Below are 13,092 nucleotides of genomic sequence, written 5' to 3' on the forward strand. Positions count from 1 at the left end.
TGTATAGTTGATAACTTAGGGTGATGTTCCAGCTAATTAACTGTGAGCAACTTGAGCAACACCTTCAAAAATGTTGATTTACTGTTTCAGCAGTTTCACCTAAAAATATTAAACTGTGCATTAGAAGTCATCGTTTCCTCTGTGTAGTAGTGTTTTTAGTTTCAGAAAATGAGTTGACAAGCAGCTTTTAGGTTTCCCTGATCATGTGCTCACTTTGGACTAGATCCTGCCTACTGAGATCTAAACCAAAACTCTTTTCAACTTTTGTAGTTTGTAGTTCCATTATGAATAGTAATGAAGAGTGACAGTGTTGACAAGATCATCAGATCTATGTAGTCCATGTTCTTGTGAGCGCAGGGTTGCAGACTCTGTTTTCTGAGTTCTGATTACTTTCTTTTTCTGGAGGAAGTATGTAATAAGATTGCTCATATCTTTTCTGTCTGCCATATTCTGTAAGCCTCTTGTGCCAACTAATTCTAGCAGTAGTCAAATTCAAAACAACAATTCCATAGTTGTATAGGAAAAGCTTCACATTTTTCTTTGATGTCTGAATCTTTTTGGTTTTTTTTTTCATTGTCCCTTATTCCTTCCAATTTCTGAAAGAGTATATCCCTTCTTCCCTAATGTTTTAGGGCAAAATTATTTTAGTTCGTTTACTGTGCTGAAGTTTCCTCTTAGGCATCAAATACCCAGTCTAATAGTCAAGGTCAGTGCGTGTCTTTACATTGACCTAACTGGATGTTAAAACTCAAACTTTACCAACCTACAGATTTCCATGTGGACTTCATAATTTTTACTGAAGATAATACCAGAATGTAGGTACTCTATACTGAAAATGAAGTAGGAAATAAAGAAATAACTTATGCGATATAGGGAATAATCATATTTTATAGAATCGCCTTGGAAAAATATGCCAGTTTCTAAAAAATAAAAAATCCTGTGACTGCACAGGAGAGTAAATCCACTATATTTTACAGCAGAGAGAATTCCATTTTTTCCAGGTATTTTAAAAAAATTCTGAAAACAGAAATAGCAAATGTTTAAAGGAATAAGACAAGCCCGTGCAAGTAATTAAAATTTGAGCACTGTGCAAATGAGTGAACAGTTCTTTCTATTTTTTTTAAGCGTATATAACAGAATCCATTGCTACACACATGATCTATCCGTTCTAAATTACGGAGTCAAGAGTGATTAAAAAGAAACAATGCTTCATAACTGCTTAATCGTCCTATCCATATTGTAGAACTGGCTGAATAGTGCTGTCTGCCTTTACACTTATTTTGCAGATTTCCAGTCTGGTGAGTATTTTGGCATCTTGGTACACTGAGTTTCTGTCTGTCTGAACTGGTTGGGAAGAAACTTATCAGGATTATTGTCAGACTCGTTACATTCTGTTACCATGAATAAAGTCAGAGAGGCAGTATGATCCCAGAAAATCCGGGAGTGCTGGGTCAGAACTCTACTGCTTGTTCTGTGGTCAGTTTGAAACTGTGCTTTTGAAGTAGAGACAGATTCTTTTAATAAAAAAAAACTAGTGTTCATCTGGTTAAGTTGAACTAGCTACCCTGTGAATGTTTGCCTGACTCTTTTCCAGGCAAGATTAGTTTATTGAGACTAAAAATTATTTTAAACATTAGTAATTTCTAACTGAAATTCTGTATCGAGCTGTTGATTCTGCAGCCTATATTCTTTTCCTTCTCTCAGATTACATTGTGAAGGTATTTGCATCAATCAGTGCTACAAAATTATGCCCAAATATGAGGTTAGATATTTGCTCTGAATTTATAGAATCCTCTGCCCTTTCTATGGTTATGTTTAAAAAAATATGTATATACACAGTGGAATTATCAGCAAATTTGGTAACTCTTGCATGTATTTCTTCCCTTGAAAGACCTTCAGGTTTCTAGATAAGTATGAGTATGAGCTTAGAAATGAAACTCTTTTTTTTTTAGGCTTGAGCTTCTAATTTCAAGCAGTGAGTCTGATATTCCTTAAAACTTAGTCTTAACAAGGTTTTAAAGGAGATGTTTAAGTGCGTGTCGTAGTGAATTTTCTTTTACACAATGTCTTACATCAGAAGAACCTTTTAAACCTTTAGATGTGGACTACTTGGACTCTGTAGGAGCCTTCATGGAGTTTACTGATGGTCACTGCAACCTGGATCTCCTTATATTCCAAGGCGATGTTGTGTCTCCTGGCAACAAGATGCAGATAGCAGCATGTTGAACCTTGCTGAGAGACTCACAAACATGCTAGAGCAGCTCATTGTTCACATGGTTACCACATTATTTGGCTAAAGCTATTAATCTCTTGTGGTCAGACTAGCTTTACAGGCCTATCTATAGAGATTGCATACAACAAGGAAATGTCTTCTCAGCAATTTGCAAGTCCAAGAAGGACCAAGCAGAAGGCAGCCTGACAGGTAACCAGTGGGTGGTAGCTGTTTATTCTCCTTTGTTTTGAATGCAGTTTATGTGGCATAGCAACTCATCATTACAGTCTGAACCCATAATATCATCACTGCACTTACTTCAAGAAAACTTGGCCATTCAAGAAAGTGTTGGGCCACTGGTCAATTAGAGAATAAGTGCTAAATACATATATGATTTTCTTCCGGTAACTATTTATTTAAGTCTTGCCTCACATGAATGTTGTTTAGATGAGTAATGTAACATAAACATTCAGCTGCTTTTCAGCTAAGGGGCCATGACCTTAAAGTAGGAAAAGTGGTAGAGTTGTTTAATTCCTTCTTTGTAATAAGGCTGTCTTGGATAATCACTATTTGCAGTTTGTCCTTAAACTGACTATATAGTTTAATGTTAAATTATTTATATTTTTCCTTTCATAAATCTATGAAGTATTTATAGCCAAATATCAAGATCCCTAAATAAAGGGGAACTATGAACTTAAGCAGGTTAAAATACCTAAGAGCACTCGGTTTTCTCCATACATGTGAGGAGAGGCCCTGGAGAATTTCCAGATCACAGCTAAGTATTTGACAGAACAATGCCAAGTACTGCTTTCCAGCATGAGAGTACCCAAGCTGTCATTTCTTAAGATGCCCTTTAGTAAGGGGAAATACTTGGCTGCAGAACTGAGCAGGTTTCCCCCCCCCCCCCCAACACACCTGACCAGTCATACTTTTGCTGCTTTTCAAAACAATACTCATCATTACTTACTACATTAGGATTTGATTAAAAGAACTGTGCCATTCCTGGCCCATCATATCCTTCCTTTGGCTGGAGATTCCACCCTCTCTCTTGGCAGAGAGAGCTGTCCTTGTGTGCTGTGGGAATTGCAGCATCTGTTCTACTGTGTGTACCCCAGCATATCCTAACTCACATGAAACAATAGCATCTCATAGTTATTTTAATTTTTTATGTAGCAACACTCTGTAAAAATAGAAAGATCCCTGTATAAAGTGTAGTAGTTCAAACTATGATCTTATTTAGCCAAGTTTGTAAAATCTGAAGCTGATACGATTGTTCCTTTTACCGCCACCTATATCTGTGTGTGTACTGAATAACACCTAAAGCCTAACATACAATTTCAGTCAGAGGAATGAAGGTCTTAAATTTAAGTGTAATTAAATTTCCGTAAGTTTTATGGAATTGATTGGTAGCTAGAACAGAAAGATGGCAACACGTTCCTCCACTCAGGGGAAAAATAGGTGAACTTGCAATAGCCTATATTCTGCTCAGCTGTGATTGTGTAGCTAGTCGGTATATATACATGGTTCTTGGACCAAGCCAAAGTACATACTGTCTCTTACCAAATGGAGTTACCAACAAGTGTACAGAGGGACGTGGGGAGAGAAAGAAAGTGAGGACAAAAGTAAATCCACAGGGAGCTAGCTACCTTTCCTCGCTTCTGGTGTGCATAGGATAACTTGTTCTCTGATGCTGTTAGAGTGTGCTTACATTATTTTAAAATCGCATACAGCCCAGTGGAATCATTTCATTCATTCAGGGACTCCTGACTGAGGTCTGACCGATTGAATAGTTAAATTTACAAAGTTGTCTTTCTGATCTGCACAGCTGCCACAGTGTATGAGATAACTCATGTTATTGATAACACCGGAGAGTTTAAAAGTGTATGCCTTGTGCTTTGTAAGAGCACATTTCAGTGGATTCATATTTGCCCTGCTTTATAATATCATTTACACATGAAATAAAACTAATTGGGTTCTGGCTATACAAATCTAGGGGAAGTTACAAGTGTTACGTGAAGCTGTCATAGGAATTAGTAGCAATCACTCGCATGTACCTTTTCTTGTTTCACATCAGTAAACAGATGACAGTTTTGGAAACAGCTGTCACCTGGCTTCAGGTTGAGGTCAGTCTGTTCTGTGTGTACTTATGTTAATAAAACAGTCCTTTCTAAAACAAAGATTTATAATTGTTTAAAACAGATTGCCCAGAAGAATTGCTTACAGGTAAATCCAGCAATCACAGTATCGTAGCATTGTCTGCCTGCCCAGTTCATTAAGGATGAGGAACAGAAAGAGTCTGTTACCATTATTTGCTTAGCAAGAGCAGTGATCCTGAAGTTCCTTCTCAGTTAGTGCACATTTGTTGAAATTTGTAGGAATTTGATTTGAGTAATAATTGCAAAATTTGCTACTTGTAGTCAGACGTTCCAAAGAAGGTATCTTTGCTGGGCAGCCCTATTTAGAGGATATGAATTGAAACATCCAACTGGGACATTCAGAAGCTGAAACATCCAGAACCGGTGGTCATCAGTGAATGTTAGACTTGACTTGTCTAAGATCGTGCTATGTAAAGTATTGATTAAATTGATGCAGTTTCATTATTTGTCATACATCTCAGATACTGTTCTGTAATTAAGTCCTGAACCTGGATAGAATTCCTGAAAAAGGAAACGGGCACATATATATTTTCAAAAAATGAGGCTTTAACCTCTTAAGTCACTTAAGTGCTTTAGAATGTATTCCTCACTGCAGCTTTTTAAAAAGGAGTGTTTCTCTTGAGCAGTTTGAAAGCCCTGTCCTTTAGCAGCTCTGTTGCTTGCCAGTCAGGGTTGTGCACGTGCAGTCTCTAGAATTACCACAGATTCCTGATCCTACAGAAAATGGGAAAAAAAAAATTCTGTTCATTACATTTTCAAATAAGGAGGTTATACTTCTAAGATGGTAGAAAAGTCATTGAAGCAATAGAAACCCTTTTCCTTTTGCTTACACACGCACACACACACGCACGTGTGTGTGTGTATATACATACATACACACAAGCATACATATATAGAGAGCACTTAGTGTGTTTCATTACGCTGTCTTCCAAACCCTAAAATAAATGTTCTTTTTTAAACTTTTGTATTGGGTCAAATGGGTTAGTTGATTCTGGTGCCCTGGAGCAGCAGCAAACTCAGCCTATCAGTTTTATGGCTATTTTGTGTTGCTGCAATGATACAAAAATTAAAACAAACAAACAAAAACCTTCTACGAAATATACCCTCATCTGGTGCGGGTAGGAGACCTTTGAAACTTTGAAACCAGCCATGTACCTCAGATAAGGACATCCATGTTTATCCTCTAATACAAATAGAAGGTGCAACTTGGATTTGAATTATGAAATATGGTACATGCAGTAATCCTTGGAAGATCTGAATGTATTGGAAATTCACATTGCTCCAGATTTTTAAGAACTTAATAGCAGTTCACACCGAAGGGCAATTTTAACTCAGTACCTCATGTCCAAAAGTGACCGACAGTGGGTTTCTTGTGAAGAGTGTAAGAACAGAACAAACTTGCACTGATACTTCCCTGGTGCGCTCTCCTCTCTTCCAGCAGTCTACGCCTCTCTGACCTCCTGATCCAGAGATGGTATCTTTGTGTGTGTTTTCTTTCTGCCAGAAAAAGATTGGGCCAGACTTTCGTCTAAGCTGTCTATATACATCAGGACAAATATCCCAATAGTTGTTTCAGAATTATAAATACACAGCTGCAGTTGGACCCGCTCGCTGTGTAAAAATTATAGAACGCTGTTTTCAAGCACAACCATTCATCATTATTTAAAGTTAGAAACCCCTGATTTTCAACTGTTTTTGTAAAATATAGGATAAGCAGTAAAACTACTGTACCAATAGCAAAAAGATTTTTCTAATGATGGAGCCTTTAGCTGTGGATATAAATCATCTTTCTGTAGCATTGTTATTTTTTCTGAATCTTTCTTACTGTATATGATCTGCATGGCTTACAGTCATAGCTGAGAGAAGCACTGTGATGTGAGGTGAGGACAAAGTAACTAAAATACCAAACTAATTTTCTGTCCTTTTACCTGCCATCCCTCTCTTCCAGTGGAGAATGATGAGATGCTGATAAGATCAAGACTGTAGATCCTATTTACCCTGTTTACTGTGTTTTCATTCTTGCTGTGATGCAAAGTAATGCTGCTCTAAGGGAAAGATACTGTTTCTCTTTCATGCTCTTACAGCAGCTATCTAGGATTCGATTGTATTTTTATTGCTAAGTTCTGAAAAAGTTTCAAAGAACGTCACTGCACTCTGTATTAACCAGGTGCTGACTTATTATTACTCCTGCAGAGTCAGTGTCTGTTTCACTACCAGAAAATCTGGGCTGCTCTTGTCTCAATCTGATGTTCCTATTTCAAACTACCAGTACCTCTGCTTAGAAAGAGAGATTTTATTAAGACAACATACCTTAAGTGAAATATTTTCATACAGACTGCTCTGATTTTAAACACCTCTGGAATTATAAACCCCTATGATGTCCCACCCAAAGCTGGACTACAGCCAACAGCTTCAGACTGCCCCCCAAAAGATGAAATGTTACCAATTTTCAGTCACCAGAAAGTATAAATGCCTATTTTTTGTCTCTCTCACAGTAACTGAATTTGATTTAACTCATGTTGCAAACTTAAGCGTGAAGGATCTTCATACCTGTTTGGATCTTTTAAGTTCATCTGTTCTCTTGAGTGGTTTTTAGATTATTGCTATTTCAGAGAGGAACTGGTTTAATCACAGAGAGAAAATCAACAGTTTCATCATCTAAGTAGTGTTTAGCTCTCAATCTTGCTTTGCATCACAGCTGTTCTTATGGGAACTGAGTTTCCTTTTTTTTTTTTTTTTTTTCCTCACTTTTTTTCCCCTGAACTCTGTGGCAAGATGCATGACATGTAACTGAACTTAGGAGAAGAGTTTGAAATCACATGCATTTTCGTAGCATTTACAAAAAATATTTTTCCTCATCATCTATTTTTACATAAGATATATACAAGATTTGTATTATTAAATGGAAAGAGCATAGAGGAATCGCACGTTAGATTTAAGTTCTTAAGAACTTAAAGAACTTCTTAAGTTCTTAAGAATTCGTAAGAAGAATGCAAGGAAGAATGAGACCAGATCATCCTTATTTTAGCAGGCTGCCTTCATCTAACAAAAGATGATATTTTAAGCAATATTGCAACTTGATGGAATGGATAGTTACCCAGTTCAGTGTCCTGAATAAATTATTCCATTGTGTTATTTTTTATAGTAAGGGTACAGAAAAAAAAGTAACTTATTCAGGGGACCAGACTCTGTTTGTAAGAACATCTGTGAAATTTTACTGTGAATTGCTGCTGTTATACAGTACAGGATTTGGTTTTCCTTGTATGTTTTCCATATTCTTGATAGGGTTCAATATGTTCATTCTTTTCGTGGAAATAATTCCATTGAACTGCTTTATATAATAAACAGAGACTTTTATTTGGTTAGTTGTTGAAGAGAAGTTCTTAAGAAATCTCTGTTCCCATCTCTGTCATAGGTTCTCAGTGTGACTTTGGAGAAGCTGTTTAAGTTTCTCTCTGCTTCTGTCTTTTTAGGGTAAAATGGAGATAGTAACTGTATACTTCAGAAGCAGGATGAGGCAAAGTTTTATGGTGTTTTAGAGAGGTTTAGTATTTTCCGCTGGAAGGTGCTGTAGAAAAAAAGCATTATTTTTATTACTAGTTTTAAGCTATACTGAAGGCTGTTCCTGCTGCATGACACGATGGAAATAACACTTTGCTCCATCAAGGTATTTGAATAAATTCCCTGCTTTCCCAAACATCTAACGAACTTCAGTCTTCATCTTCTTTTTCACTGTTCTCCATACACTGATGCTTCCAGATATAGACTTCACAGGCTACAAGGAACAACACTGGAGAATTTTTTGTCATGTTAGCCATAAAACTCTCCTTTGCCTTCCTACAGGCTGCCTTAAAACTCTCCTTTGCCTTCCTACAGGCTGCCTTAGAAAAGTATAAAGAGCATTGGACTCCGTTCTGTGGAACTCATCTTTTGGAGGCAATTCGGAGAAATGCTTGGGATGGATCTGTGCCATCTCTGCTCACAAGAAGGGATTTTAATTCCTATTTTTGCGTGCATTTCTTGTGCTGCTGTCATGGTCATAGCATTCAGGTGTTTCCTCACCACTGAATGCGAAGCATCTCCCTGTGGTTCGTTTAGCTGGGCAGTCACGTGGCTATTATGGGTTACTTGTTCCCTCATGTTCCCTTCAGGGAACAGAACACTGCAAAGCGTGTCTCGCTCATTTGTTTTTGTTTCTGCCGCCCCCGCAATCCATTTGTTATCCACAATCTATACTTTATGCAGGATGTCCTTTATTTTACCTCAAAACTTTGTTTCATGCTTACATTATACCTCAGAAGCAGTAAATCATTTAAAGTGAATGATATGCTAATGAACAGATCGGGCATAATTGTAAGCATCTAGCTTTCTTACTTTCTTCAATCCTAAATTTGGGGTCTTTGTCCCATATTTAGGCCTTGGGCAGTTGAGAGGTACGTTTGTCGCATTTGCTATTATCAGTGGTATCTTAGTTGAAACCAGGAATTTAATCATGCAATCACCTGCTGTAATCACAATTCATTTCTTTTCATGGCTTTCCATTATATAAACTTGCAATAGGCTTTTTAATAGACAGAGGATATGCTTTAACTAAAGAGCTATTATTAAACAACTTCCTGAATATCTTTTCACATTTCTGAGCATGAATGCCTGTACATGTTAAAATTTAAAAAGACAAATGCATATGAATGCAGAGATAAATCATTGAAGAATGTAAATAAACATTGTAGTAAAATACATTTTATATGAGTCAAAGTTTTAAAGAAAGAGTCTTTATTCCCAATGACAGGGAAAAAAAATCACATAGAGGGTGGACACAAAGTCTGGTTTTCTGATGTAGTCACTCATGTGCATTTGTCTAAAATTCTTCAGCTCTATAAAATAATGCAGTGTTATTCCAAATGATGTTAGGTAGAAAATGTGTCTGGAGTTTTAAGGCAAAGTATTCAGGGAAAAACTAAAATACTGTTGAGTAGATTTCAGCATATTCAGGTACTTTGTTCACCCAATTTTCCATGAAAATTATTGGGAAGTAGATTCTAAGTCCTTCACTGACTTTGAAAATAAAAATACTATTTTTAAAAGCATTTCTAGTTTAACACAAGTTTTAGTTTCAGGAAGAGTCTGTTGTGTTATATTCTGAAAGAAACTGCTGAGCCTTTTCCTATGCACAGCTAAGGGAAATGGATAGAGGATGCCATACCAATTTTTATATTGTATGTGGCTCAGAAAGATCTTGACCACATTTTTTTTTCTTCAAGACATATTGAAAAAGAATGGTTTTGGTTTCTAATCAGGAATTCTTACTATCAGAAAAACTTTTAAGTAAGCCCAAGTAGTAACTGCACAAGAGCTGGTGTCTCTATCTTTTAATTGCACAATGACCGATTAGTATTTTACACAACTTGAAAGAAAGCCTTAGATATATGGGTGTCCCGAGAGGACTATATCTGTATAACAGGCAACCATTGAAAGATGAGTTGCGTAGAGAAACACTATGACCTTTACAGTCAGATAAATTGATCCTTTCTATTTAGAAAGGAAAAAATAAGAACATTCAATGCATTGTATTCAAATTCTTCAAATTCAGGTTGTACATACACTTTCAAGAAAAATATTTGAAAGGGTAATAACCCACTCTTGGTGCCCGATACCTGCGTTCTTGTTACGGTGAATTGTCAACATATGTCACAGAACGGTGGCCACTCTGTTCCCAATTTGCTTAAAGGGGAGATGGATCTGATAAAGAAGAGGCAGCAAGCAGTGAGCTACAGGAACATTAAAAAAACCAAACCTCAAACACCAGACTGAATTGTTGCATTTTTAGTAGAGAAAAAAATAATTTGGCAAGTTCACTACAGGTTTTGCTGAAAAAACGCTTAGCTTTAAGCAAAACTATTTTCAGCATAAGCTGTCATTAGCTACCAATATTGTAAGTCTTGAAGCTGTGGGTGAATTTTATTTACTGTAGGAAAAAAATATTGCAACTTATTTTGCTGAAATTGTATGTAAACTTCTCCTACTCTGGAAAAGAAATTTTTTCTCATTATAGCACTACCAGAAGAAAGCTACGTAAAACCCTACAGTTCCCCACTAATACTGCAATTAGAAAATGTATACGCTCAAATGTTTTTTGCATATGTGTCCATTAAGCCAGATTTTTAAGTTTGTCCTGAAGATCTGCCTGCTCTGCAGTAAAAGCACTAGGAGAAGCAGTCTCATAGTGTGTTCATCTTAAAAAATGTTTTTCCTTCCATGCAGTTCCCTCATATACCTTTATTTTGATTCTTGTTGCTCTGCTATATAGTTACATCTGCATGCTGGATTCTGTATTTTAACACAGTTAAGTATGTGTTAGAAATATCCAAGTCGTGTCTGAAGCCAGCCGCTTTTCAAGTACTCGTGAAGTTTCTTTTGCAATATTCAAAATTTTAAGGACTTTTTTCTTAACTTCCTAGGGTCTTAACCAATATGTGATTACTTTTAAAAGGGCTCAGCATGCTAGTGGTTACCTTTGTTATGTTTAGAGTATAGGGAGGCATATTTCAATTTTCCCTTTACTTTACACTGCGTTAATACAACTGCTGCAAAAATTTTTCATTATCTTCTTCAGCACACCAAATTCAACACACAAAATTAAAATAAAATTAACTAAAACTCTGGGTTATACCTTTAAAAGAAAACAATTTACATACAACAAAAGGTTTGCATTTCATTGCAGTTTCTCAGAGATCAGGGTAGATGGAACCCTGTTATGGTATTTGGCTTGAAAACAGAATGAAGTGAGAATGAATGCTAAGATTGTATGTGGTTTATATTAAGAATTATCTTCTTGTGTATGTGTTTCACAAAAAATACACAGAGTGTGGGGAGGTTCTTGTTTCAGGGCTTGGATTGCTAAGTGAAACAGAAAGAACCACAAAACAGTGAGTCCAACTATTCACTCCAGAGGAATAATATAATATCAGTCTCTCAAAACTTGCTTTCCTCAAAAATGGTGATTTTATTAGGCCCTGAAGTTCAGAATGATCACAGCGTGTATGCTTTGATAAGAAAAAGCAAATGCTTTTAAAATATGTTCATGAAGAAATTCACTCAAAATATCATGGTGTTGTCTGCAAATACTTCAGATAATAACACAGCTTGGTATTTTGGAGAGATGATTTCCTCATGATTTCACACATTGTTTTCAAATAATGTAGATAGTAGTCTGCTGTTATGGAACAAAATGACTACATACCAATAAGGTGGGGTGACTTTTTTTGCTACAGAAAGTGTGTATTTTTTTTTTAAGCCCTACATTTAATTTTAGTGTTTTCATACTGGTCATTTATTTTGGTTAGTGCTAGTTTACTTCTGAATATATTTATCACTTGTGTCTGACCTGTGGCTTGTTAATCCTATTGTTACGGAGGATACAGGCTATTACCCTTAAATAAGACTGGCTGCAGAGACGCCTTTTTTGAGTAGCGTGGGTGTCTCCACATTCATTGATGAGATGTGCTGTGGAATGTCAGCCTTAATTAGTATATCAAACTTCTTGTGGGTGGGATGCAGCAGCGGTGACAAGGCTGCACCTCCTACTCAGAAGTAGTTGTTTTCTTTCCGTACTTGCATTCCGCCCGTGATGATTTAGTATGCCTTTGACGCAGGCAGGGAACAAACTGTTAACATTTCTACGGATTTTGTGCGATAAAGTGTCTTCTTGACAAATTTTCATCTTAATTAGCGGTGTTATATGACAATTATTAGAGAACCGTGTTCCTTGAACTGGCAAGGTGATCCTTTTGGATAGTAACTTACCAGCATAAAGAGGAGGAGAACTGCCTGCTTGGAGCCATTCTTACTGCATGCAGGTTTGTTCCTGCAGAGATCAGAAGTTCTCAGTCGTGCCCCTGAAATGAATTGGCCAAAACTCATCCTGGTTTTAACTTGGTGTTTGGGCTTTGGCAGATTTGAAGAAAGTGTGTTTTGCAGGTGTTTTTTTTTCCCAAAGATTTTTAAAGTAGCTCTTACATTTGCATTTTCAAGACACTTAATTCAACTTTTGAGGCTATTTGTTCTTTTAAGTCTATATTAAAGCTTATTGAAAACAGAGAGCGCAATCTAAAGTTCCTCAAATAACATTGGATCAATTCTCCTGGCTGAGAGTCCACAAGAATAGGACATATTGTCCTTTCCTGTGTGTCAGGAAAGTGATTAATACTTCAAAATGTGGTTAGCACTTCACAGATCCAAATGCAATTAAATGATAATAGATACTAAGAACAACTAAGCACCTGCAACTCTTAGAGGAATGAAGGATAGTTGCAGCTGATCATCATGTTTTAAAGTCTGAACTCTTCATTAGTTTTCTATGAAAATGCTATAATAAAACTCTTCAGTGATTGTACCAGCGACAGCGTGAAATAGCTAACAAAATTGCAGCTATTCTCAGGCAAATCAGTATTCATAATGTCCTATAGATTTTTAAAATAGCTGTCACTTGATGTGGCAAATTTCATACACAGTACTTCAATGTTTATGATATTAATGTACCAAAGTTTTTAAAATAAATTATGGATTTCAAGTATCAGCTTTATTTCTGCTTATTATTAAGAATTTAAATAGAATATTTTATGTAATTTCAAAAGCTGTGTCTCCAGTTGTCAGATGATTAGCTACTAATGAAAACCAGTAAACTGATGACTTGTTAATAATTTATAAAAGTAGAAAACTAATTAT

The 13,092-nt window shown here is 36.3% G+C and overlaps 1 protein-coding gene across 6 annotated transcripts in view; it reads left to right on the top strand.

The window, feature by feature from the left end:
* The window catches only part of TIPARP (TCDD inducible poly(ADP-ribose) polymerase), a 69,153-nt gene that overhangs the window by 21,259 nt on the left and 34,802 nt on the right, over positions 1-13,092 (top strand). The gene's annotated exons all lie outside the window — the stretch shown is intronic.

This window comes from Rhea pennata, chromosome 9 (assembly GCF_028389875.1).
Source record: "Rhea pennata isolate bPtePen1 chromosome 9, bPtePen1.pri, whole genome shotgun sequence".
NCBI lineage: Eukaryota > Metazoa > Chordata > Aves > Rheiformes > Rheidae > Rhea > Rhea pennata.